Here is a 23,080-nt window from a genome sequence, read left to right on the forward strand (position 1 = left end):
ACCATTCGACCGAGTCGAATGCCTTTTCCATATCTAGGAAAACAGCTACAGTCAATACCTCCGGGCGCGTGTGCTGAAACGTGGCGAAGACAGTTCTGATGTTGTACGTGAGGTTGCGAGTTGGAACAAAACCCGACTGCTCTGGGGCCACTAAAGACGTGACCAAAGGTTGAAGGCGGTTGGAAAGGAGCTTAGGGAAAACCTTTATGTCAACATTCATGAGAGAGAGCGGGCGGTACGAGGCGCAGTCTCCAGGGTTCTTGCCTGGTTTAAGAATCGCAACGATAATAGCCTCTCTCATGGAAGGCGGCATTGTTATGTTATGTTATGTTAATAACTTTTATTAGGCGCACAGCTGCCTCAGCAAAGGGGCGTCCTGGCGCCTGATCAAGAACCACAACACAACAGATCGATGCTGAGAAGAGAGGGAATCAGTCAACGGAGGCAAACAGGTGGGTTTTTATAGCACGTCTAAAGAGAGTCAGGCTATTTAGGGCACGAATATGGACAGGGAGGGAGTTCCATAATCCAGCCGCCAAAACACAAAAGGAACGACCTCCCATCCTACTCAGTTTGAACCTAGGTTTAATCGCCAGAAGAAGAGATTCAGACCTGAGAGACCGCGTGGGGACATAGAGAGAGACAAGGCCCACAAGGGCAGGAGGCGACGAAAGTTTCAGGATCTTAAATGTCAGACAGTGAGCCTTGAATTTGATTCTCTGTCTGACTGGCAGCCAGTGAAGGGATGTCAGGACTGCGGAGACAGAACAACGTCTCAGGAGGCCAACAATGGCCCGCGCAGCGGCATTCTGCACCCTCTGTAGCCTAGTAGCCTCAGCCTGATTTACTCCAAGCAGCAGTGCACTCCCGTAGTCCAGCCGAGAAAGGATGGAGGCCTGGACCACCAGTTGCCGAGTAGGAGGGTCGAAGAATTTGAGGACTGGTCGCAGTCCTCGCAGAATACCATAACAGGTGGCTGCAATCTTCTTTGTGTGGCTGGTAAAAGAGAGGTTAGAATCCAGCCAGACCCCCAAGTTCTTAACTTCGGCCGCTGGGACGGGGGACACCCCCAACTCAGGAGGCCACCACTGATCTCCCCAAAGTTCCGCCTGCTTCCCTAGAATCAGGACCTCGGTTTTCTTAGCATTTAGCTGTAAGCAATTACTACACATCCAGTTTGCCACAGCTATTAGTCCTGCACGGAATCTGGGCGCCGTCACCTCAGGGTCCCCACTGAGTGTCACCGCCAGCTGCGTGTCGTCGGCATACAATGTCATGGTTAAGCCACATTGTCTGACGACAGCAGCCAGCGGTTTCACATACAGGTTGAACAAAGTGGGGCTCAACGCAGAGCCCTGAGGGACTCCCAGTCCCAAAGGATGGAAAGAGGACTGACCAGGTGGAATGGCCACTTTGAAAAACCGGTCAGAGAGGAAAGAGCGGAACCATTGAAGAGCCTTCCCCTCAATGCCTACTTCCTCTAGGCGCCGCATCAGAATGTCATGAGACACCGTGTCGAACGCGGCGCTCAGGTCTAACAAGAGGAGCGCCGCTGTCTGCCCCGCATCCAGCACTGAACGCAAGTGCTCGGTCATAAAGAGCAGAGCAGTTTCAGTGCTGTGTTGTGCGCGAAAACCATTCTGACTCTCGTCAAGAATATTATTACGAGAGAGGTGGGCAGACAAGATGGAGTTCACGTGTGCCTCAGTGACCTTGGCGGTCCAAGGCAAGAGAGAGATGGGCCGATAGTTCTCAGGAAGCAGGGGGTCAAGGTTGGGCTTCTTCAAAATGGGGCTAACCACTGCTTGCTTCCAGGAGGAAGGAACCACGCCCTCGCTGAGCGAAAGATTGATCAAGTCCAGTATGGGCTCACGGCAGAGGGGCGGGAGAAGAGCCATAAGCTCCGGCTTCAGCGGATCTAAGGGAGAACCAGATTTAATTTTGAGGCTCAGAGTGTCAAAAACCTCAACAGACATGACAGGCAAGGAGGACAGAGTTTCGGAAACCGAAACCTTCATGTCACTAGGTTCATCCCCAAGTACAGATGGTATAAATCCTCGATAGATTTCCTGCACCTTCTCCACGAAAAAGGATGCCAGACTTTCACAGTGAGAGTCCGTGCAGATTTCCAGCGAGGTTGCCCGTTTCCCCATCAAATCTTTGAGCACCTTAAAGATTAGTTTGGATGGGTTAGGGCTGTTGGAAAACTCCGAGGCGTAATATGCGGCCCGGGTTTGGCAGATAGCTCTATGGTAGGTTTTAAGCTGGGCAAAATAAACCGATTTTAACGTGGAGTCAAAGGATTTCCTCCAGGCCCTCTCAGCTTGCCGGCATGATCTCTTAAGCTCGGCAAGAGCCTCATTATACCATGGGCTGCGCGTTTTGACGTGGCATTTCGACCAGCGCATAGGTATAAGAGAATCGAGGGCAGTCAGGACCCAGTTACAAAACTGCTCGTATCCCTGTCCCACATTCGGCAGAGTGCCCAAGGGCTGTGCCTCCAATATCATAACAAACTCCTCCAGTTTGAGTTTACGCCAGTTTCTTTTAAGGATTAGTCTATCCACAGGTTTAAATTGTGGGTCATCTAATGGGCATGACACTTTAACCAACAGATGGTCAGTCCATCCTACCACCATCGGGTCAGATGTCTTAGCCCGAACCAAGGTGGTGAAGAAGGGATCGAGTATATGACCTCCTATGTGGGTGGGGGAGGTAACTAGTTGGATCAATTGCATGGCTTCAAGGTCCGCTAACAAGGAGCTGATGGGTAAAGATGACGTCTGATCAAGATGTATATTGAGATCACCTACGATGTTAAAATTAGCGCATCTAGGAGCAAGCAAGCTAACCACATCAGCAAGGGCGACCTTGAAGGCAGTGTCATTCCCTGGAGGGCGATAAATAAGCAGGCCACTAAGAGTGAATTGATGACTGACAGTAACCTTAAAAGAAGCGCTCTCGCACATCGGCAGATCAAGAGCTTTCCAATCCACCGGAAAGCAGGATTTAGTCGCCATGGCTATGCCACCTCCCCTAGACGTGCGGTTCAGAGTAAACACAGTATAGGTGGAGGGAAACGCCAGATTTATTATGGCAGTGTCTGCGTCCTGCAGCCAGGTCTCGGTGAGAAAAATGATGTCAGGAGAGTCCTTATCTATCATGTCCCGGAGGGACTGATGGTGCTTGACCAATGATCTGACATTCAAGCTCCAAATGCTGAGTACTCGCTCAGAGCAGTCCATATGCGTACTTTGGGCAGCCCTTTCAATAGAGCGCACCCCAATAGGGGAGGCCAATGAGAAACTGCCACACACACAGTCATAAGGTCCCGACAGAGGAGGTAACGGATCATGACTACACAAAATACCGTCTCTGATGGAAAAGAGATCGGTGCGATTGTACCTGTACGTCGCTGTGTTACACATGATGGTATAATGGCTGGGAGCCGGAGTCCATAGCCCGCACCCGCTACCTCGACGCGGACGAGCGCAGACGGGCAGGACTCTGGCACGACTCCGGCTAAGCGACGGCGTCCCTCTGCGCGTTCCCGCTGCGCGGGAGAGGACGACTTTAAATAGGCGTTTCACTGAGCAACTCGAGCGTCGGGCCGCTCCAAGATGGCGCCCGCGAAAGATCACACTCACCCCAAACTAAAATGGCGCCCACAGGAATCCAGCCCCGGGACCCGGACCCGCCAAATGGCGGTGCGTGTTCCTCAGATTAAATGCAAGTATGGGGACAGAAGCCCAGGCAGAGCGGTAAGTTAAGAACAGGGGAGAAGTAAAATAAAAATAACCAAAATACAATAAAGGCAAGTTAAAAAGTCACAGCCCGCTGGCAGCGCGACCTGCGCTAGTGCAGCACTGATCAGACCGAAGTATCACACGAGTCCGCCTTAAATAGGCGTTTCACTGAGCAACTCGAGCGTCGGGACGCTCCAAGATGGCGCCCGCGAAAGATCACACTCACCCCAAACTAAAATGGCGCCCACAGGAATCCAGCCCCGGGACCCGGACCCGCCAAATGGCGGTGCGTGTTCCTCAGATTAAATGCAAGTATGGGGACTGAAGCCCAGGCAGAGCGGTAAGTTAAGAACAGGGGAGAAGTAAAATAAAAATAACCAAAATACAATAAAGGCAAGTTAAAAAGTCACAGCCCGCTGGCAGCGCGACCTGCGCTAGTGCAGCACTGATCACTGACATACCCGAATTGGCCATGTCATCAAACAAGCTAAGCAGGTGTGGTATCAGGAGATCGGAAAAAGCCTTATAGAAGGCCACCGTAAGACCATCACTGCCCGGCGCGCTCCCACTTCTCATTGATGTCAAAGCCAGAACAACCTCGTCCCTATCGAACGGGCGAGGAAGGAATTCGCGATGCAGGTTAGGGAGCCACGGAAGCTCGATATGGGATAGATAATCAATGATACGCTCTTCCGGAGCACGGCCTCTCGACGCATACAGTTGCGCATAGTAGTCACGAAAGCGTTCCTCAACTAGCTCATTCGTGAGTGGTATATCTGTGGCCTCCGATCTCAGCACCGGGATAGAGGTGCTATCCCTACTGGGTTTGGCTAGTCGATCCAAAACCGAGCCTGGGTGTTCGCCTTAGCAATAGCTCCGGGCAGTGGCATACTTCCCCAGATGTTTGACCTCCGAGTCAGCCTCCTCATTATACTCTCGAAGGACCTTCGCTATATCCTGATTTATAGACTCCTCTCCAGTCTGCATCCTCAGGGAATCCAAGTCCTTAAGTTTATTTTCCAATATTCCTAGTCTGCCCCTAATTGACTTCAGCACCCCTGCATGCTTGGAGATGGTGACCCCCCTAGTATATAGTTTAAATGCCTCCCAGACCGATTGAAATGAATCGACCGATCCTACATTCTTTTCAAAGAAGCCCTCCATTGCAGTCAGCAGTTCCTCCTTAAAGAGAGGATCAAGCAAGGAGTATGGAGGAAAGCGCCAAGCAAATGGCGGGATCCGTCGTGCGGGCATATTGCAAGTCATCAAGATCGGCGAGTGATCTGAATAGGTGCGCGGTAGAACTACGCAGGATCGCACACTAGGGAGAAAACGAGTCGACACAAACCTATAGTCTATCCTTGTATGTATATTATGTGGGGCCGAGTAGTGGGTAAACCCCCCCAGCGCAGGGTGTCTATGGCGCCAGATGTCGGTTAAGTCCATATTGGTGAGCTGTGTGGACAGAGTCCGCGCAGAGGCCGAGGGGAGACGTGTCGGGCCATCCGATCTGTCTAACCCAGGAGGTCGTGTCAAGTTGAAGTCCCCACCCCAGCAGACCAGCCTGTCAGAATGCGTGGTAATCTTTGCCGCTAGGTCAATATAAAAGTCAGGAAGGTCAAAGTTGGGGCCATATGTGTTCACAATGTCTGTGCCTTTGCCGTAGCAGCCAGTGATCACATATCGCCCAGCACTGTCCGTGACTAACGGTGTCCATCTTAGGGAGGACTTCGGGATGAACCAAGTAAGGACCCCCCTAGCATGCGTGGTAAATCCTGCAGCGTGTACGTTGCCCCCAAGCCCTCTGTATCTGAGAATGGGACTGTCTAGTGGGAGGTGTGTTTCTTGCAGGATCGCACTGTCTATCCTATGTCTGGCTAAATATTGGAGGATTTTTCGCACTTTACGGTGGTCATTCAGACCCCTTACATTCCAGGTCAGGAACCGTAAAGTGTCAGGAGATTCGTCCCCCACTGTCATTGCATCCGCCATAGTGAGCGTGTGAGGGTCGTCCCAAACATGTTAAGTTTGCACATAATGAGCACAGCCGTCACAGTCCTGCCTGTGCGCATATCACGCTTCTCTGCCTTAAGCAATAGGACCTGTCCAAAACATTGAATAAAAACAATTCCACTAACATCCCCTACCCAACCCCCGGCACATGGTAAACAGTCATAATATCGATTCCAAAATATAGAATGGACATAATATCGAAGTAAAAATATAGAATGGACAAAATATCGAATGGACACAATATAGTGGTTAAAAATATCGAATTTAAGGTAAGTAATATCGATTTTCAAAATATAGAAGTCAAAATATCGAAGTATACAATATAGGCATTAAATATATCGATTTTTTAATAATATCAATTTTTTAAAAGTGTTTCGTATGTTAGTTTATGTGTGAAAAGTGGATATTAATTTTTGTAATGTATGTTTAATGTATTTTAAGTAATGAATTTTATGTTATTTAATTTTTGCGAAATTTAATTCTGTAGCGGGTTGTGGGTTTATAGGGGAATAGGGTGGGAAGTAATTTAATTATATTAAATTAAATATTAATTTTTAGCAATTATTATTAATTTTTAATTAAATGTTGCTTTTTAGTTCTGTAGCGGGTTGTGGGTTTATAGGGGAATAGGGTGGGAAGTAATTTAATTGTAATTAATTAAATATTTTTATTTATTTATTGGTATTCATTTTGAATTTATTGTTATTTTTTAATTGGTAATTAATTTTTATTAATTGCCAATTAATTTGTAATAATTGATTAATTGTTAATTTTGTTAATTTTCTAAATTTATTTTCTGTAGCGGGTTTGGGTTTATAGGGGAATAGGGTGAGAAGTAATTTAATTGTAATTAAGTAAATCATTTTTTTCATTAGTTGGTATAGATTTTAAATGTATTGTTAATTAATTTTTAATTGGTAATTAATTTCTATTAATTGGCAATGAATTTTTATTAATTTGTAATTATTTTGTATTAATTAAATATTTGATAATTATGATAATTGTATTAATGTATTTTCTGTAGTGGGATGTGGGTTTATAGGGGAATAGGATGGGAAGTAATGTAATTGTAATTAATTACATATTAAAAATACTTTTTGTGTATTGATAATTAATTTACTGTTAATTTTTAATTGGTATTATTTTTTTTATTAATTAGTTTTTGTTATTGAAAATTAATTCGTTGTTAAATAATTATGAATAGGTTATTAATTTTTAATAACTAATATGTAGTTGTATTTCTAATTAATTATTACATAATATTAAATTGGTTATTAATTTCAATTAATGTTTTTTTGGTATTGATATTTAATTTATTTTTAATAATATATTAAATCATTACTTTCCCTACTGTTAAACTCACTGGAGTGGGAATAGTAATTTTCACCCTCCCGCTATCCAACGCTTTCCCTACTGTTGCACTCTCTGGAGTGGGAATAGTATTTTTTACCCCTACGCTATCCAACGCTTTCCCTACTGTTGCACTCTCTGGAGTGGGAATAGTAATTTTCACCCCTACGCTATCCAAAGCTTTCCCTACTGTTGCACTATCTGGAGTGGGAATAGTAATTTTCACACTCCCGCTATCCAACGCTTTCCCTACTGTTGCACTCTCTGGAGTGGGAATAGTAATTTTTACCCCTACGCTATCCAATGCTTTCCCTACTGTTGTACTCTCTGGAGTGGAAATAGTAATTTTTACCCTTCCAATATCCAACGCTTTCCCTACTGTTGCACTCTCTGGAGTGGGAATAGTAATTTTTACCCCTTCGCTATCCAACGCTTTCCCTACTGTTGCACGCACTTGAGATGGAATAGTAATTTTTACCCTCCCGCTATCCAACGCTTTCCCTACTGTTGCACTCTCTGAAGTGGGAATAGTAATTTTTACCCTTATGCTATCCAACGCTTTCCCTACTGTTGCACTCACTGGAGTGGGAATAGTATTTTTTACCCCTACGCTATCCAACACTTTCCCTACTGTTGCACTCTCTGGAGTGGGAATAGTAATTTTTACCCTTACGCTATCCAACGCTTTCCCTACTGTTGCACTCACAGGAGTGGGAATAGTATTTTTTACCCCTATGCTATCCAACGCTTTCCCTACTGTTGCACTCTCTGGAGTGGGAATAGTAATTTTTACCCCTACGCTATCCAACGCTTTCCCTACTGTTGCACTCTCTGGTGTGGGAATAGTATTTTTTACCCCTACGCTATCCAACGCTTTCCCTACTGTTGCACTCTCTGGAGTGGGAATATTCATTTTTACCCCTACGCTATCCAACACTTTCCCTACTGTTGTACTCTCTGGAGTGGGAATAGTATTTTTTACCCCTACGCTATCCAACGCTTTCCCTACTGTTGCACTCACTGGAGTGGGAATATTATTTTTTACCCCTACGCTATCCAACGCTTTCCCTACTGTTGCACTCACTGGAGTGGTAATATTAAATGTTACCCTCCTGCTATCCTACGGTAAAATATTGTACATTTTTTATTAATAACTTAAATTAATTATATCTTAATTTTAAGGTTATTTGAGTATTTTTAAGTATGTTTTAGTTAATTATATTTATTATTTCGTTAATTTTAAATTACTTTTAAGACATTTAAAAAAAATTGATATTTTGACTGACTATATTTTTTACAGACTATATTTTGGATTCAATATTTTTGTACTTACCTGTTTGTAGATAGGAATTCGATATTTTGGCATTCTATATTTTGGTGACTATATTTTGGTAAGTCCATATTTTGTCATTCTATATTTTGTCAGTGATCCCCCGCACATGCCTGCCCAACCCCAACTAGGCCGCGTACATCCCTCCGCCCCATCAGACACCTCCCAGCCCCCCGCCCATACCCTGATACAAGAACAATCAGGAACCAATACCCCAGGCAACACAGCCCATCCCCCCTCACCCCCCCTGAACACATAGGAATTCAGTGATAATCACACAGGGGCAGATGTAGCCTGCAAATACAAGGCGTAATCCACTCAGAAAACTGAACAATGTTCAATGCCCGCCGTCACCCCCCGCACCAGAGATCAAATGAAAAAGCGGGTGTCTATACTACACCATTAGGAGTTGCACAAAATCATAATCTTCCTAATAAAATGTCTCAGACTGCGAAACCACTTGGAAGCAGAGCACCCCCAGTGCTAGTAGAACGTGTTGTCCATAACGAGCGAGGTCTCTCAAACAGAATTATCAATAAAGAAACCAGGGTCAAGCCTAATAAGACATGTGAGCAGAATAACACCTTTCACTTCCAGGGTTCAAAAAAGCAATTGGTTCGTGATAATTTAGTAAAGGATACCTGCAGAATAGTCGTTGTCTCCTCCAGCTTAACTGCTAGGCCAAGAGCATAGCCCTCAAACAAACAGTATTCCTGCAAAGAATAATAATGAACATTCGCCCCAACCCCCCCACGACCACCAAAGCGGCGAAACAGCATATTTCAGAGGCCTCTCAACTTATACATAGTACTTCATTCAGTCCTGTTGCTCCAAGGACCCCCCCGCCGAAGCGTCGTCTTCATTCCTTGGCGATCGTTTCTCCTTCTGCCAGTCTCTTAGAGCCTTTTGCAATGCTTTGGGGTCTGTGAAGATCATGGACCTCCCTTGTCTGTTGATGCGTAGCTTTGCTGGATATAGCATTGCATAATCAGCTCCCAGTTCTCTTAATTGGCGCTTCATAGGCGCAAACTGCTTTCTGGCCTCCTGCACCTAGCCGTAAAGTCCGGATATAAGGACAACACAGAGCCCTCATACTGCAACGGTTGCTTTTCTCTGGCAAGTTTCAAAGCCGCGTCGCGATCCCGGTAATTTAACAGCTTGGCAATGATGGGGCGGGGGGGAGCTCCTGGCTTAGGACGTGGGCCCAACGAATGGTGTGCTCTCTCCACCACAAACATGGAAGAAAACGCAGTCACCAAACAATTTCTTCAGCAGCCCCTCAACGAATAGCTCCATGTTGCCATTCTGCGTAGTTCCGGAAGGCCAGTGATGCGCAGGTTGCATTGACGTGAACGGGCCCCCAAATCCTCCGTTTTGTCTAGGAGGGATTGCACAGCTCTGCCAATTTGCTTATTCTCTGAATCAAGTGAGGTCTGAGCTTCCTCTACCTCAGTAAGTCAGCGCTCTGACATGTCCATCCGCTCCGCGTGTTTGTCAAGCCGTTCAGCCATGCGGTCCATGCGATATGTAAGTGCATCTACTTTCGTGCCCAGGGTAGTCATCCCTCATTGTAGGTTTTTTTCCATGGCAAGGAGTATTCCACGCAAGTCCTGCTGCTGTGTCTTGTCTGCGCCGTCCCGATCCACCGCTCCACCTCATCCTACGTCCTCCATCGTTTTAGGCCCTCGGAGCGCCCCATATCAATAGTCAGTGCTCCCCCCAACCACAGGGGCAAGGCCTCTAGCACAGAGTACTGCCAAGTAGACCACCACTTCCGAGTCTCACTGCAAGTTTACCCTCGATAGGACACACCACCAGGTTCAGCACCGGTACCCGAGGAGGGCAGTGCTCTAAGTGTGGGGAGGGAGCTCTTGAGGCTGCAAATACACAGTATGGGGAAGCAAGCAGCTCCGCGTCGGTAATATGCCCAGCAAGGGCTTGTAAATACAGTAGAGCGTACAGATATCTGGTGTTCCAGACAACCAGTGCAGAGGCCCTTAGCAGCAAACAGGCAAGGGACAGGGCCTATCTCTGCCTATATCTGCTCCACAATGTGTGGCGTCGGCCCAGATATTAAAGGGGGGCCACTGTGGTCAAGTCAAGCAGGCCTCGATCCCTTGCGCTCTCCTTCAAACCCAGCAAAAGCCAGCCGCCGCCTGCTCCTCGCTTAGGCCCAGTGGACACCCTCAGCGATGTCAGTGGGGGCAAAGATGTCGGTCATTACTCCCCGTGCAGGGCGGATCAGCAGCTCATGCAGCTGTCGGAGGGGGAAGAGGGACAGCAGCTCAGGTGGGCGCGATCTCCAGGGCACCCCCCGTCAGGAGGCGACTCCACACAGTAGCCCTGTAGTCCAGAGGAGGCCCCTAACCAGCCCAGGACGCCAATCTATGGCCGGGCCCCTTCCCTGTGGGCACTGCAACAGCTCCAGTAGCGGTGGGACAAGTCTTGTGGCTATGGTCAAAGCTCTGGTGGGAGGGGGGGTAGGGGGAAGAGACCCGATGTTCGGGGTCCCCGTAGCAGTTGTTCTATGCCCCCCCTCGGTCCGTTTACCCCCGCTCACCATCCTTCCACGGTTCTGCAGCTTCCGACCGCACCACAGCGTCACCAGGGGCCACGGCGGCAGAGATCACGTTCGGCATTGCGGGGATCGCGAAACTTTAGGTCACGGCTTCACAGGCCCGCCTCACGCTCCGCTCGGCACCCTCCGATCACGGCTCTGCAGGCAACAGACTCGAGCCAAATGTCCGGAAATCGTGGCCTCAGCCACAGCACTCGCTCCGATGCCGCAGTATGAGAAAGTAGCGGCACAACTCCACAGGATATATATAGGATCGCTTACTGGGACGGAGGAGCTCCGGTCTCAGGCAGCCATCTCGGTTGCCGGCTAGCTCCGCCCCCCTCCCCCCCTAGCAGGTACATTTATCACCAGAGTTATCCTGATGTTGTTTTTATTGCCTGAGTATTACTGGGCACCCAACAAACTCTGCAGGAGGTGCTTTTAATCCTGTAAAAGATGTCAAATTACAGCATCTTTCAAGGTTGGCGCCAGGTGCAGTGGCACTTGGTCACACCACCCTAAAGAAGGCCCCTATTGAGCGAGTCACCTTGTTTAAAGCACGTTAGTTGTTTCAACAGCCTAAAAAAAGCATGTTTACTACCGAATAGATATATGAGTTTCGTCGATGAGCTGTATTGTTGTATGCATTATTGTGCCCAATATGACAGTGTACAACTTTATGTTCAGTCAAAACCATCCCATGCGAAATTTCCTTTTTGTAGCATGGGGCATCCTGCTTGGGACTTTCCCAGTTCTGCAAATCTGGCTGTAGACCTATCACAGGAGGATACAATTGTTGCACAATTACTACATTAGCATTTTAATTTGTCTGTTTTGTTCGTGAGAAAGATGGAATGCTAAGTTGGCCATGTAGGGATTTTTGATCTCATTTGTCATTCACCCATGTTATCTATTGCTATTAATGTGGTGCGCTCAAGGAAAGGGGAACCAGAGTACTGATTTCTAGAAATTTTTATCCGTAGGGGGTCCTTACCTCTAAAGAATTTTGACAGGAGGATCTCGGCATCGAAATGTTTGAAGCCTTCTGCCCTAGAGGTCTCAACCAATCAATCAATCAGTCATTTGTAGAGCGCACTACATACCCACAAGGGTCTCAAGGTGCTGGGAGGGAGTGGGGGCTGCTACTGTTTAAAGCCCCAGGTTGTGAGTAGCCTCCTGAAGGTCAGCAGGTCTTGGGTCTGTCGTAGGATCAGTGGGAGGGTGTTCCAGGTCTTGGGGGCGAGTTGGGTGAAGGATCTCCCGCCGGTGGTTGTTCTTCGGATGTGAGGGACGTGGCGAGAGCGAGGTCGGCGGAGCGGAGCAGGTGGTTGGGGATGTAAAAGGAGAGTCGTCAGTTGAGGTAGGCTGGGTCGGTCTTGTGGAATGCCTTGTGTGCGTGGATGAGGAGCTTGAAGGATATCCTCTTGTTGACGGGGAGCCAGTGCAGGTTTCTCCGGTGGGGGGGTGATGTGGCTGTGGCGTGGTACGTCGAGGATCAGTCGTGCAGAGGCGTTTTGGATGTGTTGCAGTCGTTTGATGAGCTTGGTGGGGGTTCCAGTGTAGAGGGTGTTTCCGTAGTCGAGTCTGCTGCTGACGAGGGCCTGGGTGACTGATCTTCTTGTATCTGTTGGGATCCTCCATGCATAGGGTGTTGAAGCAGGAGGAGGAGACAGCGTTGACTTGCTTGTTCATGGAGAGCGTTGAGTCGAGGATGATTCCCAGATTGCGTGAATGGTCGGTGGGTGTTGGGGCTGCCCTCAGTGCCATCAGCCACCAGGAGTCGTCCCAGGAAGAAGGGTTGGAGCCGAGGATGAGGACCTCCGTCTTGTCCGTGTTCAGCTTCAGTCGGCTGATCTTCATCCAGTCGGCGACGGCCTTCATTCCTTCGTGGAGGTTGGATTTGGCAGTGATGGGGTCCTTGGTGAGGGAGAGGATCAATTGAATGTCGTCCGAGTAGGAGATTATGTTGAGGTCGTGCTGTCGGGCGACGTGTGCGAGCGGGGCCATGTAGCTGTTGAACAGTGTCGGGCTGAGGGAAGATCCCTGGGGTGCGCCGCAGATGATCTCGGAGGCTTCGGATCGGAATGGGGGAGGCGGATGCTCTGGATTCTGCCAGAGAGGAAGGAGGTGGTCCATTCCAGGGCCTTGTCTCGGATCCCTACGGCGTGGAGGCGTGCACGTAGTATGCGGTGGCAGGCGGTGTCGAAGGCAGGGGGAGAGTTCAAAAAGGAGGATGAGGGCCGCGGTCTCACCGTTGTCCAGCAGGGCCCTGATGTCGCCGGTGGCGGCGATGAGGGCAGTCTTGGTGCTGTGGTTGCTGTGGAACCCTGACTGGGAAGAGTCCGGGTCTTTGACATCTTAACAGACTATAAGCCAGATGCTGCTTTTTTAACAGTAACTTGCCTCCAAGAGCATTCTTCACTTGATACTACCCTCACCCTTCCTACTGGCCATAGTATGACATGCATGGATCAGGATGGGAAAAGAGGGGTTGGATTGTTATTCTTTTTAAAACAGATTTTCCTTACCAAATCACTAGCCTCTCTATACTAGACTGTGAGTGTTTAATCTTTTCTGGGGGCCTGTCCCAGAACTTTCCTCTTTCTGGATCCTTAATCTACCTCCTCCTACCACTGCATGTGTATGGAGCTCTAAGCTGGTTAAGGCCCTCTGTCCTTACATTTTAAAATGCACCAACTTAGACAGTTTAGGCGACTTCAACATTCATTTTGATGACATTAAGGGATATGGTGAACTCCTAGATTCGCTCTAACTTAGATTCAACACTGATGCTGCAGTAGAGCAACAAAGGGAAATTCCACCTTCTTTCTCTATGGTTTGCAGACAAGGTCTTAACCTTAAAAAAAGACTGCAAATGATTGCAGCTTGATCATTTCATACGCTTCTACTTCACCCCCATTTTGATTGTTTGCCACATACGCAGCATGCAGCTGTGGGAGTTCTCAAATAAATGGAGTTGTAGAATACTGAGAAAGAGCACTCCTTCAGGAGTTTCCAACACGAGGTGAGGGGAGAGCTTGACCGAATCTCCTCCACACCCACCGTCTCCTGCAATAGGTACTTACAACAACCTCCCCCTTAGCACAACCCGCTCCCTCATCTCCCCTTATCGGCACACCTTTTCACCTCCCCACTATCACAGGGGAACCATAGGTCAAGAATTCCCAGACCACGTCACACCAAGTTCAAAACAACTCAGATTAAATAATGGTGGAGAACCTGGGATTAGTTTATACGGATAAGGAAATAGATTCCATTCTCTCAGGTCCACCACTAATGAGCACTCTAAACGTCACTCAGTCACTAGCTCAAACAAATGATAGGGAAGCCCTCACAGAGTTAATAACATAACAGATTAAAATGGTCATACATAGGATCATGATGACCAAATACTTACGAGCTAGCTTTGCACCCAAAGGACTCTGGGTAAACAATGCCCCCATATCCTTTTGGATGATCCCCTCTTCAATAAAGATTATGTCTCAATCTCGTGGCGGTGTTGACGAGATTTGCTAGTATTAATAATCAAAACAGCATCTAAACTTTCTGAGGCAATAGTCATAAAAATACAAATCAGTAAAAGCAAACTTAAGACTGCAGTACGAATACAAACTTACGAAAAATGTCTTGAAGAGATAAACAACAAAATGACGGAGATGAATGATTTTTTAACTCAAAGCAAAATCAAATATTCCCAAGAGAAGGTCTACCCCTAGACCAAACCTGACTACAAACTCCCCAAAGATTAAGATTTATGAGGAGATAGCTCCACTGATTCAACTGGATGGAGCAGTGGAAATGACAAAAGGAACAGATGGAGAGGTAGAGGAAGATATAGGAATCACAGATGGTAGATGAACTGGCAGGGACCATCATACGTAAATCCCCAAGCTCCCCTACTCCAAACCTTACTGCACCTCCTCACAGATCAAGAGTCAGATTATGATTCATCAGGAGATAGCTCCAGTGTTTCAAGTGGATGGAGCAGTGGAGATGACAACAGGAACAGATGAAGAGGTAGAGGAAGCGGTAGGAATCATGGATGGCAGATGCACTGGTAGCGACCACCACACATAAATCAGCTATTTTCACCACAGATGGGAGGATGGATGTATGCATACATATCTGGACCAACACCAAGATTCCCTCCACCTTTCAGACTACCTTTTTTTATGGAGAGACAGAGATGCCCCAAGAAGCAAGATGGAAAGAAGCATAAGATGGGAGAATCAGGAACAAAGAATGACCAACAGGAGTCGAGCAAAAGAACCAGTCCCAGAAACCAGCATGAGCGGTCATTAGTTTTCAACCTAACAAACAAAGTGCTAACAAAGGACCAGTTAACAGTCCTCAGCAATGGCTGGGCTTCATCCCGTCCCCAAAACTGGACACGTTTTTACTGCATATTGAAGAGGTTGACTTTTGATGAAGGATAAAGTTAAAAGCTCACTTTAAAAACAAACCCACCCTGACAATGAAGGTGACACCAACTTCGGAAATGTTCCCGTGGGAAATAATGACCTTTGAACAGAGTCTTTTAAAAGAAATTGAACATAGAGATGAAAATATCAAACAACCTTTCCAGAACATAACAAAGAAAGAGAGACATGCACTTCAGTAACTTACAAATGACAGATCACTCAATAAAATCAGCAGATAAGGAGGGCGGGATTGTCCTCTTGAAGAAGGACAACTACTGTACCCAGTGCAGGTAGGTTCCCCTATACACACAATACCATGAACCCTTGGACACAGATCTCACCCGAGACTACGGAGCAGCATAGGCCACATGGCGGAAGAAGCCGAAGTGAATGGATGGATCTCCCCCCAAAAAAATCAGAATATCTTCTTACTACAGACCCTGGGACTCCTTACTTCTACTCCTTCCCCAAAATGCACAAAAATACACTTCCCCCTCCAGAGCGGTCCATCCTATCTGGCATTGGTTCTATACTTAACCACCACAGTCACAGTTTGGGGACACCTTTCTCCAATCCATCCTACAATGTGCACCAACTTACCAAAAGGACACCAGAGAGCTGCTGAATCTATTTGGTAATGTACAGTATGATCTTTCCTCTCACATTTCAGTGGGGCTAGACATCGAAAGCCTATAAACTAGTCTACCACAAGAAGTCACTATGGAGACTATAGAGAACATCTTATTGAGGGAAGATTGGAATTACAATACTCCTAGACACTTTTCCCTTGAATGCTGCAGATTAGCTCTAACAGAGAACTCCTTTGAGTACAAAGGTTACCTTTTCCTGCAAAAACATGGAACTTCGATGGGCAGTACCTCTGCCCCAAGCCTGGCAGGATTGTACATCAGTGATTTGCAGAGAATACACATTCTCAACTATTCCAATCCTTATAAACAAGAGATCTGCTTCTGGAGAAGATATATCGATGATGTGCTCCTTGTATGGAAAAAAATGAAGAATCTGCAAAATGCTTTATGACTTGGCTTAACACCAGAGGCAATTTCTGAAAATTCACATGCTCCATACACCGAACTGAGCTAGACTTTCTGGATGTCACCATCTTCTCAGACGGCACAGGATTAGGACAAAAATCTACTATAAACCTATGGATAAAACAGCTTATTGCCATTTGACATCTGACATCTTTCATCCATGATCCCTCAGAGAAAATCTCCTGTAAAGCCATTTCTTGAAAATCCGCCTCCATTGCAGCAACCGAAAAGATTATAAAGAAAAGCCTAGGATCTAACAGAAAAACTGTAAGAAAGGAAGTACCTACACAAAATTATAAAGAAATGTAGCACCCGAGCTAGGAACCAAAATAGAGAGGCACTCTTGAAACAAACAAACAGACATACAAATGAAGACAAACTGACCTGCATCACTACCTTCTGCTCAGTATCTGACAGAGTTAAAAAAGCTTTCAACAAGCACTGGACCTAGGTTTGCTCACAATCGAGGCAAGAGTATCAGAGATCACCTGGTGCACACAAGACCAATATCTCGCCCTCTAAAAGAAATTACAGTTCTTACAACCTGCGGCTTACAACCCATTACTGGGCACAATTCATGTGGCACATGCTCTGTGTGCCACCATACCAAAAAAACAACAAAGAAGAACCTGGATACCAACTTGAAATGGGAAATAAGAAACACGCCAACTTGAGTACCACCCATGTAATTTATATGATCACCTGTCCCTGCCAACTTAAGTACATTGGAATGACCTGTAGGAAGGTGAAGGTACAGATAGGCTAACTTCGCAGTAATATCAGATGCAGAAGAATAACAACACCCATGAGGAACAGAGAAACACACAGGAAATGACCTTCACTGAGGCATCTTGGAAACACTGGACACGACTGAAGCAAATGCTGTAAAAGCACTGTTCCAAAAGGAACAACAATGGGTATACTGACTGAAAACTTTCCAGAAAGGGTTAAATGAACATATTCCCTGGCTGGCTTTTTCCAAGATTATTTGGGTGCAAGCTGTACATATGAAAGCCTTGTCCTCATAAAAATAAGAAGCATGAAAATAACTGTAGATAACTATAGATGATGATGACCAAAGAAAATATTTAAATGATGTGACATCCATGCACGATGACCAGAATGCCAGTAAACGTTGTTTCACATTTTCTCCAAATAAATCTATGGGTATCAGAGTAAAAACGTCCCACACCATCATTATAAATGAAGTGAGAGATCGATCCACTCCTAAGACCATATTTACTCGAATACCCTTTAAAATTTCTCGATATGAAGACGAGTGTGCACTGTTTTAAAAAAAATAATAATAAAAAGGCTTTGACACTAGACAATAAATGGTAATGTTATCTTGTTATGTTATAATGATTTGTAAAGTGCACAGCTACTCAGCATTGTGTTCCGGCGCTCAGATAATGGCAACAGACCTACAACCCAGACTGACTGCATAAAAAGCCACATCTTCAGTTTCTTCCTGAAAACAGCGAGCTCACAGACCAGACGGATGTCTTCAGGGATTTTGTTCCAGGTTAGCGGCCCTAGATAGGAGAAGGACCTAACGCCCACTCTAAATCGCTTGATCCGGGGCACACTTGCCAGGTGAGCGGAGGAGGATCGCAGAGTATGCGCTGGGGTGTGTTAATCCTCTCTCTGAGATAAACAGCACCAGAGATGTACAAGGCCTTATGCATTAAAACCATGACCTTAAAAAGTACCCTTTTTTTATAGCGAGTCATTATCTTGGAGAAGGCAGGGAGAAGGGAGACAGGCCTATAGTTTGCCAGTTGCTTAGGCTCAACTGCCGTTTTATTCAACAAGGGGATCACACCCGTTGCCAGGGAGGTGTTAAGTAAGTTGTTCACTATAAGATTAATGGATTGGGCAGCAGTAGTTAGCAAGTAACAGGGCAGGGGTCTAAAGGGGAGCCATACTTCAAGTCTTCCATCGCTGATCGTGACAGTTCAGGAGAAAAAGGGGCAAACATTTCCCGGGAGGAAGGTATGGAGAGGGGGAAAGGGTCCTTTAGAGGACACCCCAGTGTTTGGTCGGTTTGAACATTGTTAAGGAAATTAGTCTGGATGGTCATGACCTTTTCATGAAAGAATGAGTCTAGTTCCTTGCACCACTCAGCAGTTGGTTTACATTCTCTAGATATGACTTCGGGACGCAGAAAAGAATTGACAATTTTAAAGATTTCATTGAATTTATTGTCCACCTCCTCGATCCTTGTTTCGAAGAAGGTCTTTTTATCTTGAGACAGCTTTTCATTGTAACTTTTTAAAGAGAGCTTATAAGTTGCTTTATCATCTGGCTGAAAATTGTGTCTCCATACCCTTTCAAGGGGTTTACAAAGTTTGTTCATGCTCTGAGCTCATCATTAAATTATTGGTTCAATGGTTTAATGCTTGATTGTGATCTCTTTATAATAGTGGCTAACACATTAACGGCCCCCGAATCCAGCTGTCTAAGTGTGTGTTGTCCCCCTCCACACAGCCAGACAGAGTTGGAGTGTTTAGTGTTAGAGCTAGACTCAGGTCATCTTTTGTATTTTGTGGTAGGCTTGGTTGGAGGTCAAGGTATTTTCCTTAGGGGGTGGCATATTACAAGTATGCGGCCAAGCAAATTGAATACGGTAGTGATCTGACCATGGAAGAGGGGAGGGTTGTTTCATCACTGGGTTCAAATTAGAGAAAACCTGGTCTAGGGCATGGCCTGCTTGGTGAGTGGGGCTGAAGACCTGTTGTTTTAGTGAGAGAAAGCTCATGGTCTCTGATAGTGCGGAAGCCTCATGCTCCGAAGGGTTGTCCAGGTGGACATTAAAATGTATCCAGCGCTAAAAAATGGGCATACCTTATAGCCCCTGGTGCCAGGGCACTTCCTATTGAGTTCAGACAGGTACTGGCTTGGCCAGGGGTACAGTAGAAAAGGGCCCTAGCCTGAGACTGGTGGGGGGTAAGGAACAGACAGAAGCCAAGTGCTTCCGACATCTGAAGACCCTCAAGAGAGAAGGATGAGCATTCATATTCCTTCTTATACACGAATGCAATCCCACCTACTTTACCTATTTAGCGGTCCTTCCTCAGAATTCTGTAATTGGAAGGGACGGCAGTTACCAGTATGGGATTGCCCATCATCGAGAGACAAGTTTCTGTGAGAAAGAGGATGTCCAGTATTTCTTCATTTAGAAGGTCGAAAACCTGAAGCTCGTGTTTCTAAAGGGATCTCACATTGATCAGGGCAGCCAGAAACTGTTTTTGGCTTTCCTGCCTTATCCAGGATATGGGAAGCACTGTTGGGTCAGTTAAAACAATTTCGAATCAGTTTTGGCAAAATATAAGCAATACAGTTGGTTGAGGGTGCTGAAAGCCTTACCGCATCCATGCCGCGGCTTGCTTTGAAGGCATATGAATATGTACTGGCCAAGATGGAGCCCCTAGAATATCCTGGCTTGGAAAAGGAGGGAAGCAGATTTCCTCACTTCCCTAGTAAAGTTACCTCCCCTACTCAGCAGTACGACTAAAATGGTTTAAAGGAGAGTTTAAAATAGAAAATAAATAAATAAAGGTTCCGTTTTGACCCACAGATAAAGTGCAGTGTGCAGAAAGTAACAGCAATTTCAAGCAGATTCAAATACATTTAAAACAATTTAAATTCAGTTTTGGCAAAATACAAGCAGTATAGTTGGTTGAGGGTGCCGAAAGCCTTACCGCATCCGTGCGGTGGCTCGCTTTGTAGGCTTAAGGGCTGGATGATAAGAATGCCCACTAGCCAAGATGGCGCCCCTAGGACGTCCTGGCGCTGCCCGGAAGAGGAGAGAAGCAGATTTCATCTCTTCCCTAGTAAAGTTACCCCCCCCACACCCTAGCAGTATGACCAAAATGTACAGTTGGTTGAGGGTGCCGAAATAACAACAAAACACCCACATTCCCCAATGTCAATATCAATCAACAAACATTCTTCTATGTCTATCCCACGACAATGCACATTTCTTCACCCCAACCTGTTAACATTCATGAGAGAAGCAACTGGATCCTTTTCTTAAGGAGGCGTCCTCTACGCTCCAAACCTGCTACAAATTTGGCAGTTAGAGAGCAATTACATAAGGTTCAAAAACCCTGTGGCAGCGCCTAGACGTCCTCCATTTAGGATGGATGAGGACACTCCAGGTGAAGACGGTGAGGGTCGGTCAGCGTCAAGTAAATGGAGCCTGGAACAACTAATTCCCTGCGGTCTCCCGACCAAGACAAGAGGCATGCTTTACTCAATGCACGTAATGCTAACCTCGATAACCACACTGTAGACACAGCCAACACCCCCACGGCTACCTACTCTGACCCTTCTAACCATCGCCAAAATAGAATACACTTCAATTGAGGGGAGAAGATGCGACAAAATTAACACACTCTCCCACAATAGCAGGTATCCGTTTACTGCCATCGCCAAGGGTCAATATGTTAGGAACACTACGGGATATTTGTCCCATGCAAAATGCAGCTAAAAAGTAGACCATTGGATTTACATTTAAGAAAACCAGTCTCAAAATTATCAGCAAAGCAAACTACATGGGGACATTTGATTAAGACATAACCACCACAAGGCCCTCGATAAGGGATGAGCCTCAGTAGAGCACAATGAACCTCACACCCACAAAGAACCTCATCACCAGAACATTCGAAAATAGACCGACCAAACAAAGACAGGTACTTTACTTTACTGTTCATAAATAAATGAAAAATTTACAACACTCCAAAAGGTGAAAACATGATTACTGACGCTGCAAGACACTATGCGAAACAGAGCATCTGCGGTTTTTTTTCTTTTTCAGACAGTCACAACATTCTCGCCTCATCCATGACCTTTGAGGTGTATAGAGAATCATGGAAACGTAAGAAAAGTACTGGAATTATATAGCTATGACAAAAGACCATTTTAGGGAAAATATATGATCTCTTTGCCGATTATACATACTATTTTATCCGATGCTTGACAAGTAGTTAAGGAACTCAATTGCCTCTTTTCCCTTTACCTATCCTATAACAGAGAGCGTCATAGCCTAAATAGGATTATTTCTCATTTCTTCTTAAACAATTACTTGCAAGTACCTCGCATAACATAAAATGGCCAACAATACATGGACCCATACATAAGATAAAACTTGGTAATAGACTTGACCCCAGATAGGATCTTATGAAAAGTAAAGTTGGGTTTATTTGAGACTACATACCACGTACAAAAAGATAATAAGGCACAACTGGTATTAACCACACCCTTTTTCCTCTTCTTTTTCTCAATGTACTACAGGCTCAGTGTAAGCCATTGATACACACAATAAATTAATCGGTGAGAAGACACGTAGGCAGTGATTTTTGAGTCAACAGGGTTATTACAAGGGATCTGCCAGTCTCAGAAGCTGGTCCTGATGAAGGCTTGGACCCTTATGGAAAATTATGGCTGAAACATGTTGACCGCACACGTACTCAGGACACTTTACACGTCCGAACAACATCACAACCATACTTTTTAATCTTACCCCTCTATACTACACCTGCATTAAAATAAAATTTTTAGATACAGGAGGTCATTTTAACCTTTTTTACCACACGGATCCACCAGTACTTTCCATCAAAAGGAGGCGGTACTTACTTATCAAGGGAAGTGAGTACTTAAGTGCGAAACGCAATGATGTTGCCACCCGATACTAAACCATAGTGGTGACCATTCAACAACACCAGTGGCAAATATTGGTTGGGAATTTTGGGTAGATTATTGATACATGAAACACCAGACAACCTGTAAGTTCACTCTTTTTTGATTAATATATAGAAAAGGACCTCAGACACAAACTCTTCAGTATACTTCTGGACCTGTGGCTACTCAGCCAGTAAGAAGGACTGCTGTGCTGCTACAAGGACTGCCACTCTGCTGGACTGCTACTCTGATGGAGCTGCTGCCTTGCTGTGCTGATCTGCTGCTCTCTCGCCTGGAGAAGTAGAACTGAAACTGTAACCCATCTGGAACTCAGAACCCCAGAGTGTCTGAAAGGGCTAGTCTACTAGCATTCTGAACTAAGCATTAGGGACATTACTGAGACTCAGATCTGCTTCTGGACCCAGCTTTATCGAGTTCCCCTCAGGTCCTGGTTCCTTGGTGTGGCTCTTGAGCTCTTGTATTCGAAATTTTGGGCTGTTCGTGACCACTAATGGGCCTGGCCTGCTCTTCGCACCACATGAAAGCTGCCTGTGACGCTCTCCTTGCTTCTGGTGACCCAACTTCAAAGCAAACAATACTCTCAGCACAAAACTTGAAGAGGGTAAACCTCCAGCTGGACTAATATGGGACTGTATCTGACCTACACTCCATTGCGGTCGGCCTGAACTTTAGAGTTTGACCCAGTCTAGCGCAAATAGATAGACCCGGTTGGTGCTTTCTGTTTCTTGGAACTATTTTACAGTATATTCTTTAAAAATTCATAACTCTGGTTCTACTGATTGACTTTTTATCATTTTGTCTTGTTTTATTTATTAAATTAAGCTCTATTTTTCTAACCTCACATGGGATGGTTCAGTGTGGTGTTTTGGCAGTTTTACTGT

Source organism: Lissotriton helveticus, chromosome 5_1, assembly GCF_964261635.1.
Source record: "Lissotriton helveticus chromosome 5_1, aLisHel1.1, whole genome shotgun sequence".
Classification (NCBI taxonomy): domain Eukaryota; kingdom Metazoa; phylum Chordata; class Amphibia; order Caudata; family Salamandridae; genus Lissotriton; species Lissotriton helveticus.